Raw genomic sequence first — 24,203 nt, 5'->3', positions numbered from 1 at the left:
TTTGCCAGGGCCACCTAGCACTAATCGAGGAATACGGGAAGGAGCCATTCAAAAAAGGGCACAGGGGAAACACTCAAATAGGGGTAAAAAGTCCAAAAATCCTACAAAACAAACAGGGAATACTCCCACTTTACCAACCCCTACCCACAACATTCAGGAGAAAGTTTCACCGGTGATAGTAACTGACCATTCGCCGCAGCAGCTACAGTCTAATATCCCAACTGATTATACACCACCCACAGCAGATCATAATCAGGAGTCACCTGAAGAGGATATAACCTTAGCAGACATAGGTCACCTCCTTAAGACAATTATAGGCCCCTTAGAAGCACGCCTAATAAAAATGGAGGCAAGAATAATCAAAATAGAGAAAACTGCTATGCAGATTATGGATTCTTGGAAACCTGGGGCCCTAGGTCTTACTCCAACCATCATTGACACACAACATAATAGTAGCCCAGTCATTCAAAATTCTGCAATACCAAACGTATCAGTGATCACACTCACAACAGGTGAAAACAACATAAATACAAGTGCCAACCAACAGCCACTATCCAACCCCAATCCTGCTACAAAACCGATCCTCAGTTTACCCAAGCAGTCACATCCAATAAGCCAGCAACCAAATGCAGACAAGCCCAAAACGCTTCCTACCCTAGAAACAATGAACTCCCTAACACCTTCCTCTAATGTCATATTGAATAGGGACGACCACAAAAAGCCAAAGGCACCCAGAACGGTCACTGTAAATTTACCACCTGAGGTTGCCCCGTACACAGTCATCCTAGTTGGGGCACCAGAATTAAAAGCAGATTCGCACGAAACGGAAGAATCTCTGAAAAATAAGGTCATCAACTGGCTGTCGACGCATAGACCACTCCCTCGAGGCATGACCAGCGATATTCGCATGGTCAGAAGGGTCTCCTGGGTAGGTAAGAGTCCTAAAACAATCAGCGGCGATTGCCTATTGGTGAGCTTTGGTGACCCAGGAACAGCCGCCTTTGTCTGCAATCCATCATTGGAAGATGAAGGTAGCAATATCCAGCCTGTCCCCCTATCCTTCTTTTATCCATCCAATGACCACATGGCTAAGCCTCCTAGCAGAGGATACCAGCAGAACTTTAGGGGAAACTGGCAGGGCAACCAAGAAAGAAGGAGGACACCCTTCATCCAACCACAGATACCCCCTTTCCGCCCAAACATATTTAGTGACTCCCATCAATGGGAAACTGTCCCGAGAAGGAGGACGGGAGGGGGTGGATCTGTACGAGTTGACCCATGGCCCCAAAGAGTCTATTATCCACCACCTCTACCGCTGTACAATCATTATGACTGTCTCGAACTGGTCGATTGACAGCTGGCCTCCACACCCCGAAAGCATGTGGAAGGAATTAACCCCCAGATTCAGTTTACCTCAGTCTGTACCCAGGAGATGGGCACTTTTGGGGCCATAGAAATATGTGATGTTCCACATAAATCGGACATCATCAGAGATCCCCTGTGGGCAGACGAGAGGGAAACAACTAGATCTCACTCCCCCGAAAACACAATCTCTATGCCAACGCACTCAGCCACCCAAAAACCTCCACAATCTCTAAACATTCTCTCATGGAATGTCGCAGGTTTGACAAATAAAGTTGACACAGATGAATGGGCGGAACTAACTCAATCAAATAGTGTCTGCCTTTTCCAAGAAACTTGGTCAAGGGAGGAGTCCCACCGTCGGGGCTTCCACATATTCTCAATCCCTGCAGTATGGGGTGGGAAAGGCAGACCATCTGGTGGCTTGGAAACCTGGGTGGCCTCGGATATAGGGTGCCGAGCCTCAAGATACCCAGTAGACTCTCCAGATATATTGGCCGTTGTCCTTGAATGGCCAGGCAAATTGAAGTTGATGGTCATCAACATCTATTCAAGGCCAGTTAAAAATGGGTCTACCTCTAAAACTATAGAGCTCCTCTCTGGTACTTTGGAAACTATCCCCGAGAGTTTGTCCTATTTAATTGGGGGTGACTTTAACTCCCATTTTGAGCCTTTACCCGGTCTTCTCGATGGACCCTCCCTTGAGGAGGATTCGAGTTGGCAGGTTCCTCGGACGGAAGCACCTCCCCCCAGAGCATGGACAACCCTGGCTGTGCAGATTAACACCCTCAATCTGACACATGGGCTGAGGGCTTGCAACGGTCGTACTCGGTCCGACATCCCCTCACAATGTACTTTTAATAGACAAGGGAGGGAATCTAGAACTGACTACTTCCTTGTACAGTTAAAGTCATGGAAATGGGTGGTTGATTTTAAAATATCAACAAGACAGGATAGCGACCATAACACCCTGGAGCTAGAATATATGATCCCCTGCGAGAAAGCGCTTGGCGAGGAGAAACAGACAGGAGGACTCCTTCTAGAGAACAACAGGAGGCGGATAAAATGGGACACTCTCGCCTCCAGTGAAGAAAGGCTCACCTCTCTTTACGCTGGGATCATCCCCATTCTCGAGGAGGCTTTCGAACTAGGGGGTCTACCGTCCAACATGGAAAGAAATGAGGTCTTAGTCCAAAATCATACCCATCTGACCCAGAAGCTTGAACTAGTTTTTTTTTACTAAGGCACGCCCGAAAACACAAGGGCAGTCTAACAACTCCTGGTATAATCGTTCATGCCGTCTGGCAAAACAAGACCTTATCAAGACCATAAAAGAGGGAGGTAGTGCAGTGCAGATCAAATTCAAAAGGCGTGCCTACAAGTTACTCCTGGACAACGCAAGACTGGAGTGGGATTTACACCACTGGGAGAATCTGGCCGAGTCTCTAGCGAGTAGGGATTCTCGTAGATTCTGGAGAATCATTAATCATGGCTGCGCAGATCTTCCATCTGCAAGTGAACCAAACATTGCAGCCAATGCTTGGCAAGATCACTATCAGGGGCTATACGCCCCTGAGGCAGAGGAGCAACAACCACCCGAAGTTAGTATTTCCAACACATGTAATTCACTCCCCTTCACCTTGAAAGACGTCAAGGTAGCCATAGCGGGCTTGTCACCTGGAAAAGCCCCGGGATTAGATGGGATCCCTGGCGATCTCTTTAGGCAGGAACCTGGGATCTGGGCTCCATATTTGATGGTCTTGTTTAATGCAGTCTTGGAGGGAATGAGGCTACCAGATACTTGGCTGGGAGCAGAGGTGGTACCGATATATAAAAAGGGCTCGCCTCTGCTCCCCGCCAATTATCGTCCGATTAGCCTCATCGATGTCAGCCAAAAGCTATTCGGAAGGCTGATTCTGGACAGACTTCAGTGTTGGATGGAACAGACTGAAATCCTGAGCCCTCTTCAAGCAGGTTTTAGGAAGGGTGTCTCCACAGTGGACCAAATACTGAGATTAAACATTCTATTTTGGAAGACTGCATACGTAGAAGGTGGGTCACTGTATGCAGTCTTTGTGGATCTCCGCGCCGCCTTCGACCTGGTCCCTCGGGCCAGGTTGTGGGCGGTGTTGGAGGACATGGGAGTCCCTGAAGACATCCTACAGATTCTCGTTAGGCTCCACACTAACAACTATGCGCGGGTAAGGTATGGAAAGGGAGGGAGGCTTACAGATAGGTTCCCAGTCCAACGTGGTGTAAGGCAGGGGTGTGTGCTGGCGCCGACCCTGTTCTGCCTGTTTACAAATGGGGTGATAGAGCACCTCTGCAAAATCGCCAACATCGACGCGCCACTATTGAACAACAGCAGGGTGCCTGCGATTATGTTTGCAGATGACACCCTGCTGCTGTCAAAAACGCCAATGGGCCTGCAAAGGATCCTGGATGGATTTTTGGACTTTTGTAATAAAAGGGGCCTAGAAATAAACCCAACAAAAACAAAATTTATGATTCTGAGCCGCAAACATAAAAATTGCCCAAACCCACGTCTAGGGCATACACCTCTGGAGAGAGTCAATGTGATTGAGTATCTGGGCATAACACTTAATCACAATTTAACTTGGCTGCCGCACAAAACAAAAGCAACCACTAAACTAATCCAGAGGGTGGGTGCAATCACTAGAATCGCTAAAAAATCCCCCTTTCGCCCATTGGCCCCCGCAATACAAATCTACAAGGCCCAAGCGCGGGGTGGCATCATTTATGGGGCTGAACTATGGGGCCACACACCTCTTCATTCCATCCAAGTTGCTGAGAACAATTTTATTAGGCAGCTGACGGCTCTTCCCTCAAGCACACCACTACTCCCGTTGAGAATGGACTTGGCACTGTGCCCAATTAGCGAAGAAGTGAGCCTCAAACCATTGACCTATTGGAGACGCCTGTGGAGTAGTCAAGATCTGAGTCATTATAGAAGCGAATTGCAAGAGCTTCTTAGATCGATATTTGTATCCAAAATTCAATGGCTCAAGTACATTAGAGATATGTGTCTGACTCTTGGAGTTCCAGAGCTATGGAATGATCCACAAGCAACATCGCTAAGGCTTCCCAGGAAAGCACTTTCCAAACTCTTCTATGGTTTTATGCTCCAGAGAACTATTACCTCAATTCGAGAGGGTTCGTTAACGGACATATTTATTAAAATAAAAGACATTTACAGTTTTGAATACGTCCTTGATGCAATGTCCCCTGTACATGTTAGAAAAATTTATTTGCAATGGAGATACGGCTCTCTTCCCTTGAGGTCGCTCACTAAAAATTGGGACGAAAAGCAGGCCTCACCCAAATGCCCCGCATGCAATTATAAACTAGAAAACGATGTTCATGTGGTTTTATTTTGCATAGCCTACCGTAACATTAGAAGATGTTGGCTCAAGCCACATCTAAGGAACATGGGCTTTCGAACTTATGCCCCGGCGTACAGAGTCCTTAAAACTGATCTTTCATCTCCGACAGTATTTGCAATGGCTAAGTTTCTGGCAGCTATGTGGAGAGTACGTGCAAGAATTATAAGTGACTCCACTATGTCTTGATTAAACTCTCCCCAATATACTCTATGAATTAAACTGTAAAAACTGGAAATGAATGTATTTTAAAAATGCACTTTTTTCACGTCATGGATTTTAAACTGATTAATTGGTTCAACAGTTTTAAACATTGTAATGTTGTTTGTTTGTACATCTTTTATGATCACACAGATCGAAATAAAGATTGTTGATATATAGATGTCCTGCACATCTAACCTGGGCTTCTATTGGAATTCTATAATGTATATTAGCAAGCCCATTATCGCGGTTTTAGCGGCAGTTTACTGCCGCTAAAACGGCGATAATTTTACTGAGGTTCTTGCTAATACGCCCCTTAGTTTTTCACTAATGCAAGGACTATCTGTTCCATAGGGTAACATTGGGATTGCCTTGAAATATCTTTTAAGTGTAATTTCCCATTAAGAGCTGACAGAGATTTGGAATTTGGGGTCTATCAACTCACAATTTAAAAATTATTCTTTTGGTGAAGTTGGTTTTTAAATTGCGTGGTTGAAAATGCCACTTTTAGAAAGTGGGCATTTTCTTGCTTAATCATTCTGTACCTCTGCCTGTAAGAGAGTCCACGTCTCGGTTGGGATGACATTTGGGCTGTTGTGCATTCACGACAGACAGTCTCACAATGGGAAATGAGGTGTGCCTTGAATTTACTGATGGGACACCACAAGGCTGATGGTCCTTCTTGAGCTAGAGTGGTGGGAGGAGTTGTCACAGAAACATGAATAAGGCTGTGCCTATCCTCACATAAAGCTGTCTCCACCCTCTGTAGTGTGTCTGGAGACAGGTCAGGGAAATGCAGGGTCTTGTGCACTACAAAGACTTTCCTTCTAAGTTTACTTGCTTCAAAGTCAGAAAGGGGTAACAACATTGGACCTCTGGCACTCTCAAATCAGAACACTTCTGGACTGAGGACATTCTGCCAGGAAGAAGAGATGGAAGCTGTAGGAGGTACTGTCACTCTGCCTGTTGCTTTGTTGTGCTGGCCTGCTGCTTGCTTCTTCTGTCCTGGTAGTGAAAGGACTAGGCTTTGGTTTCTGTATCTTTCTTTCCAAGGTTCTCCAAGGACTTGTGTGTGCTTGCCTTCTGTTAAGAAGTCTCAGGGCCATTATAGACTTCATCTACCAGTGCCTGGCTCACCTGCTGAAATCCCTGACTTGCCAAGTGGTCCCAAATTCTGTCCCCGAACCCTTGGAAGTAGAATTTGGTGAACTAAAGGAGAAAATTCATGAATCGACTCCCAGCATCTGTTTTTATGGACACATCACTACAAAATTTGACGCATCGCCACTGCCAACACTGGTGCGTTGTGCCAGATCAGCGCATCAACCACGGGTTTCACCGCAGACCCCAGCTTTCCATTGCAGTGCATCAGAAGAACCGCCACACCATGAGTTTCGAACATCGCATCACCAAAATCTGTGACGCACCACTTCAGCTCCAACGCAGTGCCTGCTTCATCACTGTGGAATTGACATTTCTATGGGCTGAACTGATTTAACCTTTGAATAGTGATATATTTTCTTGTGTATGTTTGATTTTCGTCATTTTGGTCTTGTTTTATTCAGATAAATATTGGCTACTTTCCTAAACTGGTGTTGACTCATTTTGTAATGTTTTCACTGTGTTACCATGTGTGTGTGTGAGTGTACAAATGCCTTACACATTGCTTCTGAAATAAGCCTGACTGCTCATGCCAAGCTACCAAGAGGTTGAGCAGGGGTTATCTTAGCTGGGTAAGTCCCTCAGACTGACTAGAGTGAGGGTCCCTCATTTGACACGGTGCAAGCCACTGTCAACTAGAAACCCAGAGCCAGATGTACGACCATATTTTGTGGTCGCAAATGGGAAATCGGCCCATTTGCGACCAGAAAGTTGGTCTGCCCATGTACAAACCCTATTTTGAGAGTCAGTAAACTATTACCGACTCACAAAATAGGGTTTGAAACTCGCTATTAGGAAGGGGCATGCCAAGGGTGTCCCTTCCTAAAAGCAAGTCTCACTTAAATGTATGATTGTTGTGCGACCGCAATTGGGATCGCAAAACACTCTCAGTTTTCCACCTACTTCAAGTAGGTGAAAAGCCACTCGCAGGCGTGAAGGGGTTTCCAGGGGACTCCATCCCCTTTGTGAGTGTGTGCGTAAAATTTATTTTTAAATGCATCCCAGTTTCCTTTGTGGAAAATGGTTGCATTTAAAAAAAAACAGCTTCATTTAAAAATCAGTCGCAGATATGGTGGTCTGCTAACCCCAACAGGCCACCATCCCTGGGAATGCTAGCCATTCCTAATGGGGTCAAAAACTGCACCTGCCTCAAGCAACACAATTTGTGACTCACAAATTTTAAGGGTTGTACATCTGGTCACCAATTTCTAACAGTGCTGAGCAGTAAGTGTGCTGAGAGTACACTGAGTAAAAGGGCCTTCAATGGTACATTGTATGGGGACTCTGGGTCCATTTTGGGAAGTCCTGGCCTGCCTCTTAAAACATGAGGAAGAGAGAAATCCCCCCAGACAAATTTATGTATTGCTACAATCCAGTGAGGTTGGTGGGGACACACTGGATGGAAGGAAGAAACTCCCTTTACATCTCAAAAGGTTTCTCTTTGATTCAGTGATAGACCACAAGGAAGCGGCCTTGACACATCTCAGAAAGGGAGATAGAGCTCCTAATAGAATCATAAAGAGTAGGGCTGGGTGTCAGGAATTTAACCCTCTGATGCACATATCAGTGTGACTGGCACCAAGGTGTAAACTCTGGTCATTCTGTTGTATTATATTGTAGACAATCAGCTTCTGAGTTATTCCTGCTGTGACAGAACTCTTTCATGAAGGAAGATGACAAGGAGAAGTCCCCACTTCAAATAAAGCAGAACCCCAACATAAAACCTTCATATATCCAGACCCTAAATCCCATTTGGTGTCTGGCAAAGTACTGCAAGAAGGGGAGGTGAAGTCCACAAAAGTTTGTCATCTTCTAAGCAGAATTAGAAGGTCGAATTATAATTAAAAAGCTGCTTTTTCATATAAAAGCAGGTATTTGGCTGGACATTGATTTATTGTTCACTGACCTGTATGTACACCCCTTGACTGCTCAACCACTGAGAGTCAAGTGCACAAGAGGTACTTGGCCTAGTTGATCAGGATCCATAGTAGGTTCGCCCCCGGGACATCAGGAGTAAAAGTCTCAACCACCACTGTTAGGTCCAGTAGCCCAGCATGCCCTGTGACCCTCTGAAAGGAGTTCTGACAACCACACTCTGCGACACTATACAGTACGCCTCTCCACTCTACAAACTCTACTCCGCTCTATGCCACTCAACTGTACTCTACTGCACAACACTTTCTAACACTATACGACACACCACTGCACTCCACCATACCACACAACACTCCACAAGACTTTCCTACATAGTATTGTCGTAATTTGGCAGTACCTGAGTTAGCGTTAAGCTCAGCTACACGAACATTTCTGTTAACTTGACTAAACGTGCGGGGGGCCATTTTGTGTTCGGTGACTTCCATTTTGTATGAACATGTGGCCTCGTTGTCAGCGTGCCCTTTTGTCCTTTCTTCATGCCAATGAACCATTACCCTGCCCAGCAACAGGCTATTTTTTAGTAATGGTCAGTCTCGCGCATGCGTATATCTGATCTTTGGACTAGAGAGTGGCCACTCCTTAGGAATGTTCCTCCTAACTGACCAGTGGTATTAAACCCCTCCCACATGTTGGCTGTGTTCCAAAAATGCCCATATATGTACGTAAAACTGTTCTAATGTATACCACCTACCTTTTTATTGCTGTTAAACTGTATAAAAGAGGTCGCGCACCGATGTTCGGTGTGATACTTCTTGCATTGCCGAAGGGTGCTGTAGGAATGTACCACCACCCCATGGGGTCCTAATAAACTCGTCTCTTTGCATTTTCAGTTTCCGTGCCAACTTCTGTTTTATGGTATTCGAGTGTTTCTGCAAGTATGTAGACCTGATAGAACCCGATACCACAATTGGCGACCACGAAGGGACTCATCGGCGACTCGGATGCCCGAAGGAGAGGTCACGACGAAGGATTGGAAACTCGCTATGGACGCGTACGCTGCCACTGAGTGACCCGAGTCTTGGTACCCACGATGTTTTTCCTTTCCTTCTGATCTGACCTTCCAAGTGGCGCCGGTCCCCGACTGAGATTCTGATCGTTTGGCTTGTCGTGTAGTGCCTGTTTTGGCTGATTCGGCTACGGAACTTGGCAGTTGGAATCTGGACATTTTCGAAGATATTTGGTAAGCTTATGTTTGGTAAGGTAGCCTATTGACACTTACTGTGGCTTTTTGAATTTGAATTTGAATTTGAATTTGTATGAGTTAGCTAACGTTTGGACCTATGATTTGAATTATATGTGGAGTGCACCTCACATAGGCAGGCATGTAGGGATATTTCTCTGCTTTTGAATTTGTTTGAACGGCACATTGTGCATAAGTACCCTTAAGTGCCATTTTATGTAAAATCACGTTTTTTCCGTGATATTTTGAACATGCCTGTCCTCAGCACACTCCGAGGAATGTGCTGCTTTGGAAATGGTGCCACTTATCGATTAAATGAATCTCAGCCGGCTCCCCCAGAGGGGATTCCTAATCGCGAAATGTACATTAAATTTGGCCTTCCTCCCATAATGTATAGCACGTTATGGCACAAATACACTAAACCTGATCGTGAGTTGCAATGGCCACTACATGGGTCATTCGACTTGCGAAAAGTCCAGTATGTAGAACAGTGTTTGTTTCAGCGCAGGTCTAGACAGGATATGTTTGATTGTGTGCGTATGTGGAAGAAAGCGGTGCGTGAACGAATGAAGCGTGCAGAAGCCTTGGCGGACAAAGAGCAGCGAAAGGCTGCTCGGGATAAAGCTTTACAGCTACAGGAGAAGGAATTGCAGGAACAGAAAGAGAAAGAGAGTCGAGAACGTAACTTGCAGGTTAATGGTCATTTTCCTATTAGACGTCCTCTTTATCCTGTCCTTACTAATGAATTAGATGATTTTTCATTGTTAGATCGTTGCCCGCCTCCGTATGTTCAGCCTATGGCTCCGGATGAGGACTTGGACGAGGATAGCCAGGATAAACAGCGTACCAGGTTACATACCGAACGCATGACGGAATTACGTTCGATTGCTCGTAAACTTAACAGTGATATTATAACTGTGTCAGGGGTTAATGATCTTATGAATCAGTGGTCTGACAAGGAACGATTGTATTTTTAAAATCATTTTACAGATGAAGTTGTTGAGCGGTTTAGAAAACACTCTCCTGAGTTGGAACCTAAAGATATATCAGTTGGTCGTGAGAATTTTCGTAAAGGTATTTTTGCTCTTTCAGATGCGGACGAATTCTTCCGGCGGTTGGTTCAGTTACGGGATGAGGCGACACGATTGCGAGCGGCGAACAAAATATCAGAGCAATCAGCGTCTGGATCGACGGAAAATACCAGAGTGTGCCCTATTTATGGATCAGATAAGAGTGTTGCAATTAATGTTTTGCCTATGCGGGAAGCTGCACCTTTGTATGTCCCTCCAAAAGGGGATGGTACGGATGAGGATAAGACGTCTAAGGATTCAAAGGGCTATTTTATATATAATTGGGCTTATACGCCATGGAATAGAGCAGATGTTATGGCACTTAAGAATGCTTTGCCTGACCCCCGTAAAAATCCAGCAGCTTTCTATGAAGGTGTGGAGGGTGCTATTTCTTCGTGTATTATGACGTTAGTTGATATTGATCTTTTCTTTGGGCTGATATTGCCTCCCGATATGTGGAGGATGATTCGTAAGTTTGACGATCGAACGATATTAGGTGCAGATTGGAAGGACATAGTGAGAGCTGATTCAGATAGGGAACCTGCATGTAAACCGTGTCAGTTGATTTTAGATTTGCCAACAGCTATCTTGAATAAATTAAAAACGCTTGTCCCTCCTACGAAAATAGATTGGACAGTGTTAGCGTCGTGTAAGCAGAAGCCAGACGAATCGGTTTCTGATTTCTTTTCACGTTTTGAGGAAGCATTCCATGATTACAGTGGTCAATCATTAACAGAGGACACGGGCAGGCACTTATTCGTAGATAAGTATGTGGCTAATCTCCTACCGGAGATTGCAAAACGATTAAAGGCTAGTGAAAGTTCATGGACCACGGCAACGCCTGCCTCCTTATTAACTATGGCTCAGTATTATGAACGTCAGGAACTAGAGGCTAAAGAAAGTAGTGATAAGAAAGCGAAGGACTTAAAGACGAAAGTGATGTTGGCACAGGTTTGTGCTACGCAATCGAGAGGGAACGATAGGGGTAGACGAGGATCGTACGTTACGTCTCCCCCTCGTTCCGACATTTCTGAGGATCAGTGTGCATACTGTAAACAGTTTGGACATTGGCTCGCAGATTGTCCGGTACTTCGTGAACAGCGTAGTCAGAGGGGTCGAGGAAGTGGAAGGTCCCGGAATAGTTATTCAGGACCAAGAGGTGGAGCGAATGATCGTGGTAGGTTTGAAGAGGGGGGTCGTGGTCAGGTTGAACATAATACTTTTGATCGACGGAATCAGTATCAGATAGCTGAAGGAGAGTTTACTGAGTCTCAGGATAATAATTATGCATAGGATTGCGTAGGATGGGGTGTGGAATCGGTTGAAGTACCAGTCGATCAAAGGGGTCCATATATATCAGCACATGTTTTGGGTTCTACTGATCAGTTTCTGGTCGACACAGGAGCTACTCGAAGTGCTCTGTCTAAACACTTGGTTCCAAGGGCTCCCCTGTCTGGCGAAACGATTACAGCAATAGGGTTCGATGGAACACCTTCACTAAGCCCATTGTCTCAATCCCTTACATTTCATGTTGATAAATTCACTGCCCCATGTCCGTTTTTATTATCTCCAAATACACCAGATAATATTATGGGACTTGATATGCTAAAGCATTTTCGTGCAACAATACGCTGTGCCCCTGAAGGGGTGCGCGTCATTTTGAATGAAAACTACCCAGAAATTGAGAGATCGTGCCTCATGCAAGAGGCCGACGCATTAGCTTCCCTTCCAAGTACGTTATGGGCTACTTCCGATACTGATGTGGGTCAAATGATTATTCCTCCTGTGCGCATTACTGTGAAGGAGGGAGCGGTTTTACCTCGTGTTCCTCAGTACAAGATCTCTAGAGAAGGCGAAATAGCTTTGATATATATTATGAATGACTTGATAACGGCAGGGGTTGTGGAGGAAGTTCCCTATAATGTTTGCAATAGTCCAATTCTTCCGATCCTAAAGAAAGACACAGATACTAAGATCTATCGTTTTATTATTGATTTGAGGGAAATTAATAAGATAGTTGTACCACAGTATCCAGTAGTATCTGACATTACCACTTTACTTACTTTGGTTCCACCCACGGCTACTACATTTACAGTGATTGATTTGAAAAACGCTTTCTTTTCAATTCCTATTCATCCTGATAGCCGATATTTGTTCGGCTTTACATTAAATAATAAATATTATAGATTTTGTCGAGTTCCTCAAGGTTACACAGAAAGTCATAGCATTTACAGTCAGGCTTTGAAAAGACAACTTGATTCATTTGATCTGCAGTCTGGGGTGGCACTAATCCAATATGTTGATGACATTCTGCTTGCACCAGACACACAGGAACAATGTGAGGAGAGTACACTCTCCCTGCTTTCTTTCCTTGCGGAACACAATCACAAGGTTTCGCGGAAGAAGCTACAATATTGTAGACCAAAGGTGACATATATTGCTCATCTTTTGTCTAAGGAGGGACGTGTGTTAACATCGGACCGAATTCAAGCAATCTTAGATACACCAGTCCCTTGCACGCAGAAGGATGTTCGTGCTTTCATAGGTTTGACGTCCTTCTGTAGGCAATGGATACTAGGATTTTCGTACATTGTAAAACCTTTGTTAGCATTGCTGTCCAAAACTGCACCACTCCCCCTCGAATGGACGGACGAATGTCAAAATGCTTTTGAACAATTAAGACAAGCTCTTTGTTCTGCGCCAGTGTTAGGTACACCAGATTATACAAAGCTCTTTACACTGTATGTACATGAGAAGGATGGGTGCGCATTGTCAGTCTTGGTACAGTTACACAGAGATAAACAGAGGCCTTGCGCATACTTTTCAGCGGTACTCGATCCTGTGGCTCGAGGACTGCCTGGATGCCTTCGAGCAGTTGCAGCAACAGCAGTAGCTATACGGCAGAGTGAAGGAATAGTTTTGTCACACAAATTGTTGGTGCTAGTTCCCCATGCAGTAGATGCTTTGCTGAACCAAACGAAAACGCAACATCTAACCAGTGCCCGTTTAACGGGATACGAATTAACACTGTTGGCGCCACACATTACATTGAAGAGGTGCGCCACTTTGAATCCCGCTACTTTATTGCCATATCTGGTTACTGAGACCCAGGAGGAAGAACAACATGATTGTGTTTTTCTGACTGACGAACAAACAAAGGGTCGTGTCGATTTACAGGACACGCCACTTTCTGATGTAGATGGGGAACTGTGGGTTGATGGATCGTGTGTGAGATTGCCAGATGGTACGGCTTCCGCAGCCTATGCGATCACGACACTTAAGACAGTGGTAGAAACAGCACGAATACCTCAAAAATCTGCTCAAGCGGCTGAATTGATAGCCTTAACGAAAGCATGTGAGTTAAGCGCTGGTCTATGTGTGAATATCTATACTGATAGTCGTTACGCCTTTGGAGTAGCGCACGATTTTGGCCTACTCTGGAGGGAACGAGGGTTTATGACCTCACACGGAACACACATCATGTACGGAGAGTTGGTATGCGACCTCCTGAATGCACTATTATGTCCAAAGAAGGTGGCGATAATAAAATGTAGTGCACATAAGAAAGTGACAGACAAAATAGGGCAAGGAAATGCTTCTGCAGACCGCATAGCGAGAGAGACTGCCATGTTGCAAAATGACTCCCCTATGTATGTGGTGAGATCGCAAGCCGAGCGATGGCATGATGCTAGAGAAGACATTCTAGACATACAAAAGTCAGCATCTAAAGTAGAACTTGCAACATGGGCAACAGAGGGAGTATTGGATGATGAGGGCTGTTGGAGAAGCAAAGACATGGAGAAATGGAAATTGCCTGCTGCTTACTTGCAAGCAATGGTTCAAATGACGCATGGACTGGCACATATTGGAGCTCTTGCATTTACAAAATTGCTTACACGAGTTTGGGAGCATCCTGAGATTGCCAGCACGGCTAGGAGAGTAGTGCAGACCTGTCTGATATGCCTACAGTACAATCCTGCTAATGGGACCTCTACTCCTAAAGGAGGGTTTGTTCCACCTACTGCACCATTCGAAGTACTGCAAATGGACTATATTCAACTGGAGCGCTGTAATAACCTCAAGTATGTCCTAGTGGTGGTGTGTGCTTTTAGTAAATGGGTTGAAGCCTACCCCACAAAGGACAATACAGCATTAACAACAGCTAAGGTACTACTAAAAGAGTACTTCCCACGTTATGGTGTTTGTAAATTCTTGTGGAATGATAATGGTCCTCATTTTGTTGGGAAGATAGTGGAGCATGTCCTGAAAGGATTGGGAATCAGACAAAAATTCCACGCTGTAGTCCACCCGCAGTCAGCAGGTCTAGTAGAAAGGTATAATGCGACTCTGAAGCTGAAGTTAGCAAAGATAGTGGCATCCACGTCTTTGAAATGGCCGGATGCTTTGCCATTGGCATTATTGTCTATTAGATCAGTGCCACACTCTCGAACTGGCCTCACACACTATGAGGTGGTGTTTGGAAGGCCCATGAATATCTAGGGAGCTCCAAAGCCTTGCTTGATACATGATGTGCCTTGTATAATGATGAACGATTATTTGGCACGATTAACAAATGATTTACTTTCTATTCATCAACAGGTCCGAGAAGCGCTCCCCGACAATTCTATTGGAGAGGCTCACAATCTCCGACCTGGCGACCATGTCATGATCCGGGTGTTTGAGAGATCCAGCAGTTTGGAGCCGAGATGGCGTGGCCCTGAGCAAGTGCTGCTGGCAACACGAACGGCTGTGCGAGTCACGAATAAGAAGCGGTGGATACATTCAACGCACTGCCGACGTGTCTCTCCGGATCTGGTGAATCCTGAAGTGCTGTCCGATTACAGAGACATTTTGAATGCGGAGAAAAGCCCAGCTTTTATGCCCAACGAGTCGGAGGGAGCCTTCCCGGACCACGCTATTTCTGGCAGAGTGAAGTACAATCTACGGCCAAGGAAATAATAAATTTTTGTATTTTTGTGACTGGTTGGTAACCATTCCGAGGTTTGTGAAAACGGAAGCCGGGAATATCAAGGGGGGGGGGATCAATTCTGTCCAGTGTAGCGACACCTGTCTTGAATCTCGGAGAAGACACCAGCGGCAGCCTCGGTTCTCAGCACCACATTCTTATTTTTAGTTTGGTTTTTGAAACTTTCGTTCTTTGTACCATGGCACCTATGACATTGAGAAATAGAAACATTTTGGGTGCAGTTCTTTTTGCTACGATTATGGTGGTAATAGCAGTAATAGCTTGGACTATAGAAAGACTGTTTCCTGCACGGGACTATTTACTGCCTACCACTCCAATTCCATCTGAACATTTCCATTTTACTTTGCCCTATCATGAGGAGAGACATAGACAGACTTACTTGAATAACAGTTTCATTCAAATTCTACATCACACACACAATATGACAAATACATCCAACTGTTGGGTTTGTGGGATGTTACCGGGACATCAAAAGAAAGGAGGAACACCTCTTATTCCTCTTCCATTTTCCCACAATGGTTCATGTAATGCTTGGTACACACTTCTCTTTACATTGAGATGGCCAACAAAAGGTGGACTACTTTTTCGATTGAACAAGGTTTGCTATAACGATCGAGATGGCTATCCACAAGCAGAAGGAACTAAATTCGAGTGGGAAGAATATCGACCGGACAATGTATCTACGCCTCGTATCTTCTCCAATCAGAGACTTACAAATATGACCAGTTTACATGTAATTACAGTTATTGATACAAAAGCAGACCTTTGTATTAGGAATAAGGGAACAATTCCGGTGGGGAGAAGTGAATGCAATGTTACTCTTGCCTTTGATACACCCAATGGTGTTTCATTTGTGGCCTCACGAAACACTTACTTTATTTGCGGTAATAAAGGTCGTCTTCCTCTTGGATGGTTAGGTACATGTTATGTATCTTTTGTATTACCCCCTGTGTTTATTGCCCCACCTATGTACCATAATGATTTTGTATTATATCACGATTTTATATTAAATAGAGTTAAGAGAACATTGGGTATTGATGATGTCGACCAAACCGACACCTCACTACAACAATATGTGGATTTTAATTTAGGGTTGTTCTCTTTTGTAGGTGCTGCCCTAAACAGCAGGAAAATTAGACGGTTAACACGTGTTGTGGAGGCAGTTGCTAATGAAACTGCTTCCGCTTTAGGGAATATAACTGAAGAGCTTCAGATTACAAGAATCGTTACGCTTCAGAACCGGATGGTTCTGGACGTAGTGTTAGCTGATCGTGGGGGTGCATGCCGCATCATCGGAAGTAGTTGTTGTGTTTATGTGCTAGATAATTCACCATCTGTGTATGATGCTATCTCTAGGTTGCATAAAATTGCCTCTGAAATTCACACTGACAATGGTACTTGGACTTTTTCTAACTGGTTTTGGGCTCTGCTTAGTACCTGGGGTTGGAAACTGCTGACTGTTCTATGTGTGATTATCGGGATATTTTTCTTTTGTTGCCTATGTATTCAATGTGGTCCTACTTTATGTACTGTATGTATTACAGCCTGTATCCCATCCAAACGAGCTATTGCTAAAAATGTACAAATGAGTAATGCTGAAGTCAAGCAAATTATGCTGATCGATATTAATGATGAACATTCGGATTACTTCCGTTATGAGGTAGCTTCAGCTAAATGCTAAAAGGGTCGTCTGTCGTAATTTGGCAGTACCTGAGTTAGCGTTAAGCTCAGCTACACGAACATTTCTGTTAACTTGACTAAACGTGCGGGGGGCCATTTTGTGTTCGGTGACTTCCATTTTGTATGAACATGTGGCCTCGTGGTCAGCGTGCCCTTTTGTCCTTTCTTCATGCCAATGAACCATTACCCTGCCCAGCAACAGGCTATTTTTAGTAATGGTCAGTCTCGCGCATGCGTATATCTGATCTTTGGACTAGAGAGTGGTCACTCCTTAGGAATGTTCCTCCTAACTGACCAGTGGTATTAAACCCCTCCCACATGTTGGCTGTGTTCCAAAAATGCCCATATATGTACCTAAAACTGTTCTAATGTATACCACCTACCTTTTTATTGCTGTTAAACTGTATAAAAGAGGTCGCGCACCGATGTTCGGTGTGATACTTCTTGCATTGCCGAAGGGTGCTGTAGGAATGTACCACCACCTCATGGGGTCCTAATAAACTCGTCTCTTTGCATTTTCAGTTTCCGTGCCAACTTCTGTTTTATGGTATCCGAGTGTTTCTGCAAGTATGTAGACCTGATAGAACCCGATACCAGAGTATGATTTGCCAGGCCACTCCAATTCACTCTATGACACTCTACTGTACAACCTAACACTTGCATATATTACAATTTTCTACACTGTATCCCATGTCTCTCCACTTCACTCTACTACACTGTACAATACTTTACTCCACTCTACGTCACTGTTCCAGACCCACTCTAAACCGGTCCACTGAAAGACACCTTACTGTACTCTACGCAACTCCATTATATAAGATTCTACTACACTCTTTGCCCCTATATGACTCTTTACTCCACTCTATGCCATCCACTCTACTCCACTGTACCACCCTGTATGTCACTGTAGTACTGTGAAGAACTTGCCACTCCACTCGCCTCTACAACACGTCACTCCACTATATGACACTGGACTCCACTCTACAACACGCTCCTACACTGCCCAACACTGTACCACTTTAAACTGTGTACCACACCACTCTATGACGCTCCAGTGTACGACACTACACTATTCAATACTTTCCACCACTCTAATGGATGACTTTCCACTGAACTGTACCAAACTTTACTGAATTGTACTCCACTCTTCACCACTCAATGCCAATGTGCGACACTACACCCCACTCCACAACACTCAACTTCATGACACTGAAGTTAATAACACTCCACTCTACGACACTTGACTGTGTTGTAAGACATGTCACTCAACTGTACAACATGCCACTTCACTCTACAATACTCCACTCCACTATACTCCACTCCACTATACCACCCACTAGGCCCTCCACTGTATAACATTTCACCCCACTATATGCAACACCACTCCTCTCTACTCCACTCAACTCTATTCCACTCTAAAACACTAGACTCTATGACACTTGACTGTACTACACTGTCCTTCACTACCACTATATGCAACACCACTCCTCTCTACTCCACTCCACTCTATTCCACTCTAAAACACTAGCCTCTATGACACTTGACTTCACTACACTGTCCTTCACTACCACTATATGCAACACCACTCCTCTCTACTCCACTCTAAAACACTAGACTCTATGACACTTGACTGTACTACACTGTCCTTCACTATACTCTATGACATAACAGTTAACAACACTCAATTAAATGAAAATCAGTAGTACGATTTGAAATACGGTTTTATTAAAAAATAAAACAAATGTAAAATGTAATGAAAAAAACAAAGGTTAAAGATATGTTACAGTTCGGAAACGTTATTTATTTTTTCTATACAAACCCAACTTAAACTATGCAAACTTTCCAAATTCTAAAGTTATAGCTATTAATTTCTAATTTAAGCACCACCTTCAATTTACTACAAGTCATTCACCTCTGTATACAGTGTTGTCACCTCAGTCGCAACACTACATTAGCTATATATAATATAGATATATTCTTGTTCATTGCTTTATCTATATTTATTATTGAATACAGTTAGTAGCTCAAAAAGTATGAAATATATGCTATTTACAGTCCATAAGGTAGGTCAGTGGGTTGTACACATGCGTCCAAAACCTATGCATGATTTAAGTCATATTTTTAAATTGTAGTAGAGTTCCCACACTGTTTTATTCGTCTCAGGATTCTAAAATGTACATCATTGACCTTGGTTACTATACCAATTAAAATGTAAATATTGAGAATATCTTCAGTTTGTGGAGTGTGCTGCATGAATAGTCCATGTTATGATTATATTAAAGAGGTTTCATCAGTTGCTCTTCTCTGCAGCGCCCCCAGGAGTCTGGCTATCACTGTCTCCTGCTGATGAGTCCTCCCTCACAGTGGTGCTGTGTGCAGTGATTGGATTCTATCCAGACTCTGTAGATGTCACACTGGCCTCAACGTGTGGAGGATCCCAGGATCTGGACGACAACAGAACCCCAATAAAGAACCCCGATGGAACCTACAACACAACGCGTAGAGCTCTACTGAACACCACCGGCTGCACAGATGGGGCAGAGGTGACCTGCTCTGCAAAGCACGAGACTGGAGAGAGGAGCAAGAAGCTCAGGATCGCAGGCCCCGAAAACAAAGGTACAAATGGTTGGTCTGATTATTTAATTTTTAATGTTTTCTGTTTATTCGATAGCAGTGGTATTGATTTTCTTTATAGGGCACAATTCGACTAGTAGTGTCAGTGCATAGAATAGGGCATATAAAAACCGTTACGGAATACCTTTGCCACAGCGCACCCTATGAGCTGAGTAACTGGCAGAAGTCGGGGAATTTGACCGTGGACTCGTTGCTCACTGAGTGGGAAGTTCTGTTCACGTGGGACATACGTACTCTTAGACTTTGAGGATTTACAAAATGTCCGATTGGATGGTGATATACAGAACTCTTTCGCCATACACGCTTTTACTGCCTTTCTCTTACTATTTCTGCCTTTCTACACACCAAAATACAGCCACCAAAACAAGATATTATCTAGCAGCACTGTCAGGGCACAAGTCCTATAAAAAGAAGTTGGGGGACTGACCAAGTAAGACACTATGGAAATGACCTCATGACATCACGAGGTAGCGCTATGAAAAGAAAAAGAATAGTGCTATTTAAATTATTTGTGTAAATACTGGGATAGACTAACCCATCTCACAGACAGTCTTACAGTGTCTGCATGTATATACAGGGACAGAACAAGGGCAAAAGCATGCCTCTCTTAAGTACCTGTGAAGAGAAGGCAAGCTGTGTGCCTTTGTTTCCCTCAGTGGCATTTATATTTAAATGTAGGGTTCCAGGCAGCCCCCAGTCAGCATATACAAACAAAACGCCCCTTAACTTCAGCCCAGCTGGAGGTGAAAAAAGGCTCCCTTGTTGCCTGCCCGTTGCTGCTGGGAACGGAAAGCAGGCAAAGTGCAGGTGCTGCTGAACGTTGCCCCGGTGTCTGAAAATTACATCAGGACAAGGTTCGGCATATTTCTGTGGGGCCCAACTTCTTGGCAGGGGGGAAGGCGTCCACCCTGCTAAAAGCGTGGGTGGATGCCTAGTATCTTCGTGTACCCCCGACTCAAGCCATGGGCACTGTGCTCTTTACGAACCCTTTGATTTAACTCCTTAACCTGCATAGTGCGCTTAAACCCGTGCGGAACGTCTTCCACTGCAACTGCTGCGGTTGTGACGGGGGTCTCAAGTTGGTGTATGGCTTGAGCGGGTGCGAGCTGCGCATAAAACCACCTGATGACCTTGTGCTTGTGTTTCATCCTGTTGGCGTCTACATTTGGTGGGAAGCTACAGTAGAGCGTCAGTGTAGAAAGCCCACAAGGAGCATCGCTGATGGACTGACAAGCGAAGGACAGAGGACCTAAACTCAAGCTTTTCTTGCTACAGTGTCTTCATGCGATTTCGCACAGGGGAGGGTAAGCCCCCAGATCTGGTGATATATCTAAGGGGGAGTCATTGCTTCGTGTCCCCTTTTAGATTATTCGCTCGAATATCTCTCCTTTAGTTGTGTAGATTCAACATTTTGGAGGAAAATATTTAAGTAAAAAAGTGAAAGTAGCTGTTTCTGGAACTGGGGCAATCCCTTATTTTGCTTTAGACATTGAACCATCGTCACACAATGGAACTGATGATGAATGTCACTTGATTGCCCAAGTTATTCTTCAGTGGAGCAAGGGTCCTCATCATTCTCCTGTGTATTTTCTCTTCCTTTCTATCTTATAATTAGAGCGTTGAGCAGCATAAGTCTGTCTACTACCTCCATGTTTTCAACTGGTAATGTTTGCTTTCATCATGGCTCTCTATAAAGGTTACCCCATGGTTTAGCAAGATACCCAGGGGTGTTCATTCAATGATAATATAGACTTGACATCATCTCCCTTGATGCTAAACTGCATGATGCTCATGAAGGGTGTATTCTAACGCATTTCAGAAGATTTACTGACAGTCCATTAACAATTCATTAACATCTATCTTTGCAATCCATCTTACTTCAAGCAACACACAGTGAGATGTGCCTCGCAAACACAATGGGCCTGATTCACAAAGGTAAACTTACACTTCCCTGTAAGTGGATCCTTTTTCCATCTCATTGAAGTTATATACAAAATGCGTAGCAAGCTCTCCAGGACGGGAAGAGAGAGATAGAGAGAGATGACGGAGGGAGAAGAAAAAGCGAGAGCAGTAAAGGAGAAAGCGAGAGAGAGAATGAATGGATGGATGGATGGATGGATGGATGGATAGATGGCCGGATGGATGGATGGGGAGAGAGAGAAAGACACAGAGAGAGGGGACAAATGGAGCGTGGCTGGTTTGAATGGTCTTGCCAGGGTTACTTCTCTGTGTTGGAAATGGACCTTTTTGCAGGGTTATCCCCAACACTTTGCTTCCTCCTCCTTTTTTTTCCTGACCTGCTTTTGTTGGCTTTAGGACTCTGGGCACTTTACCACTGCTGATCAGTGATAAAGTGCCTATGCTCTCTGTGTAAATTGTTATTGTGATTGGTTATCCATGATTGGCATATTTGACTTACCAGTATGTCCCCAGTAAAGTGCACTGAGTGTGCCAGGGCTGGTAAATCAAATGCTACTAGTGGGCATGCCGCACTGATTGTGCCACCCACATGAGTAGCCCTGGAAATATTTCTTAGGCCTGCCACCACAGTGCCTGTGTGCAGTTTGCCAACTGCCATGTTGACATGGCAAGTGCACCCACTTGCTAGGCCCTAACCTTCCCTTTTCTTACATATAGGGCCCCCCTATGGTAGTCTCAATGTAACCCCCTGGGCAGGGTGGAGTGTATGTGAAAGGTAGGACATGTACTGGAGTGTGTAACATGCCCTGATAGTGAAATACTTGCAATTTCGTTTTTCACTATTGAAAGGCTATCTTGCCTCTTAGGACAGAATGGGGAATGCTTTGTAACATTTTACAATCATATCTTCCCATAGGAATAAGATAGAAAAAAGGAGTTTGGTATCCCTGAAGTCAGGATTTAATAACACATCTTTTAATAAAAAGGGTTTTAAAATTGTGTTTAAAAATCTCACTTTTAGAAAGTGGCTATTTTCTTGTTCAACCATCCTGTGTGCCTCTGCCTGTTTGTGGATTGACTGTCTGGCCTTGGAGTGACAGAGGCTGGGGAGGTGCAGTGGCTCCAGAAGTCTGGATGAGTCAGCGCTAGGCTGAATAGGCCTGATCTGCATTTGGAGTGGTGGGAGGAGTAGCATCTGTACACGAATAAGGCTGTCCCTGCCTTCCACATTGTTGGCTCGGCCCACCCCAGTGATGTGTGTGGAGGCAAGGCTCACACTGACAATGGATGTTGTTGTGCACTTGCAGAGTGCCCCCCAGAACTGGTTTGAACTGGGCTCAGAGTCTCTTGTACAAAGAGAACAAAGACATGTTGGGTATAAGTATCAGACTAAAAACACCAGACTTTAGATCATTCCTGGAATTCAAGAGGAAGCTTTGCAAAGGAGAAGAGCTGGAGAGACTGAGGAGAAATACTGCCCTTGCTGTGTGTCTGGGGTTCGCCTGCAGTTGCTGTTTCTGCCAAGGGAAAGAGAAGGACTTTGCAGTGGGCTTTGTCCCCTGCATGAAGGAGATCTCCATGTATTTTTCAGGGGGTCCCTCCAGGGCCGGACTGGTCATAGCGGGCACCGGGCAATCCCCCGGTGCGCTGCACGGGTGGGGGCCGGTTTGGGGCCCTGGGGGCCATTTTTGTTACAGGCCCGTTTTTGCAGCATACTGCAAAATCGGCCCTGTAACAAAATCGGCTGAAATACCGGCCCTCGCAAAGAGCTCGGCGGCACCCACACCCCCCTGGGGGAGGGAGGGCCGGCCGAGCACTTTGTCAGGGCCGGTTTTGTTTCCCAGTCCGGCCCTGGGTCCCTCATGTTTCGTTGCGCCACTGGCTTGGATTTTGTGGGCCTGATAGTACCTGTATATCCTACTGTTCCTGTAGCATATCTAAAATGTATATTTGGTAGATCCTCCTGCCTTACGTGACTAAGCTAAGTTAGGACGAGATTACAGAAATGTTGAAGGAAGCACAATGGGCATTGGTTTATGGAGATACCTGTTTAGCAGTCCCCTTTGAAAGTTTAGTAATCTCCTGGCAGGTAAACCCACCCCAAAGATGAATTTAAACAAATAATTTGGAGCCTGTAGCCAAGTGCACACACTGGCAGGCAGGAATTTTGTAGTGTTATGTTGAACCATCATTAAGTCTTATAGATATCTTTCCATTCGGTTAGGTCTTTTAACAAAACAAACAAGTTAAATCCGTCTGATAAGCCATGCAGGTTTACCTTTCTAAACAAGCACTGGCAAAGTCAATATGTATTGCCAGAGAGAGCTATTAGCTTTGGCAATGTTTTGTAGCCAAGCTGTATCAGCATGTATGCTCTGCAGTGTAGCTAAAATTAATTTTAAAAAGCGCTATAACACGGCCAGGGCTAATGCTCTTTTTTTAAGTGCATTAGCACTTGATGCATCCTAGTTTTTTTATTATTATTTTTACCCATGCTGCACAGAACCCAATGCTACAAGTCATTTCCAAAGTCAGCAATGCCCATGCATACAGGATGAACAAAAGGCAATGGTTGAGCCAAAAGTCTTAAAAGTGATGCCTATTGACTTTGTCAATGCTTGTTAGGTCTCAACACAGCACCCCTCTGATTTTGAGCAAATCAGTTAATCTCC

This window comes from Lissotriton helveticus, chromosome 1_1 (assembly GCF_964261635.1).
Source record: "Lissotriton helveticus chromosome 1_1, aLisHel1.1, whole genome shotgun sequence".
NCBI classification, from domain to species: domain Eukaryota; kingdom Metazoa; phylum Chordata; class Amphibia; order Caudata; family Salamandridae; genus Lissotriton; species Lissotriton helveticus.
The sequence above is the reverse complement of the archived record's forward strand: the minus strand, read 5'-3'. Positions refer to the sequence as shown.